Below are 2,591 nucleotides of genomic sequence, written 5' to 3' on the forward strand. Positions count from 1 at the left end.
GAGGTTAAGCAATATACCCTAGGTCAGAGATCACACCGTGTAACAGTTTTAACAATGTGTATTATACACCAGATGGGATCAGCCCCCAAATCTTACGGGTGCTGTTGACAGAGATCTGGGAGCCCCACGTAGACACTTGTCTCTTCTGAGATACCAGGCGGTGTGTTCCCTTCTATAGCAAGTTACAGGGCCATGTGGTCAGTTGACTCCAAGCCTGTATTGTTTCTATTTCCTTCTTCCTCAGGCCAGCCAACCAGGCATCTTGATTTTGGGTATTGTGGTTATGAACTAGGGCCTCGTAACCAGACTGCCGGGCTTCCTGTTATTTTACCTCTCTCTGCCTCAGTTCCCTCATCTGTAAAATGGGGATAATATCTATATCACAGGAAAACAGGCTAGAAGAAAGATCTGGAAGGAAAGCAGCTGAGATTGGACCTCCAAGGATTATGGGAAGCTGGTGTTAAGTGGGAACAGAACACATGAAAGCCATTTCACTGGAGGCTCCGGAGACAAAGGCTGCGTGACTAAAACTTCCTATCAGGATTCCTGACTTTTTATGCTACCTGTGTTTCCTCTAGACTGAAAATTGGAAAATGTACCCCCGAGCAATGGGGAAAATCATTATAGCTACTGAAACATCTAAAACTAAAGGCAGATGGCGTTATACTGTTGTTTTCTAGTTAATCTGAAGACAAAAGGTTTTTAGAATTTGTTGATGATGTCACTGCAAAAATAATTCAACCCTTGAGGGTCACAGTGTGAGCTGACAGGCTGGCTCCTGAACTGTGACCCCAAGGGTATGATAGGGAAACAATCAATAGGACTGAGATATCTGCTATGGGTTTAGAAATAGCACTGACATTTGTGAGATGTTTTACTGAGGGAAGAGAAAGCAACAAGAAACCTGAGAGGCTCCAGGCTAGTATTCAGAGAAGGGAAAGAAATTTCACTACAAAAATAATAATAACTGCAAAAGAAATATAAGATGTGTCCTAAAGCCTTGGGTAGAATTCCAAACTTTGAGCTGATGAACGCATGAGATTTCAGTAGTTACGAGAGGAATCAGAGGGCAATCAATGCAAAGGTCAACATTATTCGGCCCAGTGGAAGTTTCTGTCTGTTGTTAGCTGCTGTGGAATTGGCCCCAATTCATGACAACCCCATGCACAACGGAACAAAATAGCGCCCAGTCTTGCACCATGCCCATGATGCGCTGCAGATCAGACCATGTCCTCTTCCTACTCTGTCTTAAAGTCTCAAAGCTCTGCTGAAACCTATTCAGTATCATAGCAACTCACAAGCCTCCACTGACAACAAGTGGTGGCTACTTTTGAGGTACACTGGCTGGGAATTGAACCCAGGCCTCCCGCATGGAAGGCGAAAATTCTACCACTGAGCCACCAATGCTCTGCCTAATGTAAGATTACACTTTTAAGAAACACATACCCCACACATAATAAACTCTCAATGTTAGCTGTTTGATTTATATTATCTTAGTCTCAGCACTGTTCCTGGCTAGTGTTGTGACTTCATTTCTTTACATTCCAATACAAAAGAAGACGGCCATCTTTCAGGGAGCCAATGACTGTGGTCAGTAATTACCCAACTTCTAAGAAAGAAAGACCCAAAGGAAGATTTAACTCCTGTGCTTCCGTCACCAGGGGGCTAATGTGCATGGAATCCTCACTGGTCTTTCGTTCCAAGGTCATTGGAAGGGCCAGTACTCTGAAAATCTTCTTTCTCTGCTGCCTGTCTCAGAACCTTCTCTGTGAAGATAAGGTCTTACAGAGCAAGGAGTGGTTTTCTAAAAACTCTAAGACCGAGAAACAGAGCCTTCTAAGGAGCAAGAGTTAGAGGTTAGCATGACTCACATGATCGGAGGGTATACGCAATCATCTTCCATCTTCACGTCATTGAAGCATGTGGTACAATGACCGATTCAGGGTGTGCACGTGTGTGTTCCCTTCTGAGCAGACTCAGTGCTCTGGGTCATAAATTTGCCCTATTGAAAACAACCCATTAAAAGACAAGAACCACTTAAAGGATTCTAGCGTTAGGTACCAAAGCTGTCTGTTGGCTGTAGTGGTTTCCCAAATACAACATCTGTTACAAAGGAAACTACACCATCTAACTAACACGAGTAGCTACCACTTCGTAGTACTTTACCGATAACGCAGGGACCCTGGATGGTGCCAACGGTTAAGGTGCTTGACTGATAATGGAAAGGTTAGGAGTTCAAGTCCACCAGAGGAGCCTCAGGAGAAAGGCCTGGCAATCTATTTCCAAAAGATAACGGTCTTTGAAAACTCTGGAGCACAGGTCTACTCTGCACATACATGGGGTCACCATGAGTCAGAGTCAACTCAACGGCAACTGGTTTTCTCCTATTACCCAGTAGTCTCACACCTATATGCACTCATTTTGTCCTCCCACTAGCCTTGCCAGGAATGCATGTTTGCGTGTGTCATGAGCTCATTTCTCAGCTAAGGAAATTGAGGCTTAAGTGAGTGAGAGGCAGAGCAGTGACTCAAGGCAAGTTTCCAACTCTGGCTGAAGACTTCTTTCCTGCTCTGCCCAGGACCCTTTCTGCA

General features: G+C 44.5%; 1 non-coding gene across 1 annotated transcript; it reads right to left on the bottom strand.

Moving 5' to 3' along the window:
* Positions 1-1,336: 1,336 nt before the first annotated feature.
* TRNAG-UCC (transfer RNA glycine (anticodon UCC)) lies at positions 1,337-1,407 on the bottom strand. The gene has a single exon. It is a non-coding gene; the product is annotated as a tRNA-Gly (tRNA).
* Between the last annotated feature and the right edge of the window lie 1,184 nt (positions 1,408-2,591).

Source organism: Elephas maximus, chromosome 2, assembly GCF_024166365.1.
Source record: "Elephas maximus indicus isolate mEleMax1 chromosome 2, mEleMax1 primary haplotype, whole genome shotgun sequence".
Lineage (NCBI taxonomy): Eukaryota > Metazoa > Chordata > Mammalia > Proboscidea > Elephantidae > Elephas > Elephas maximus.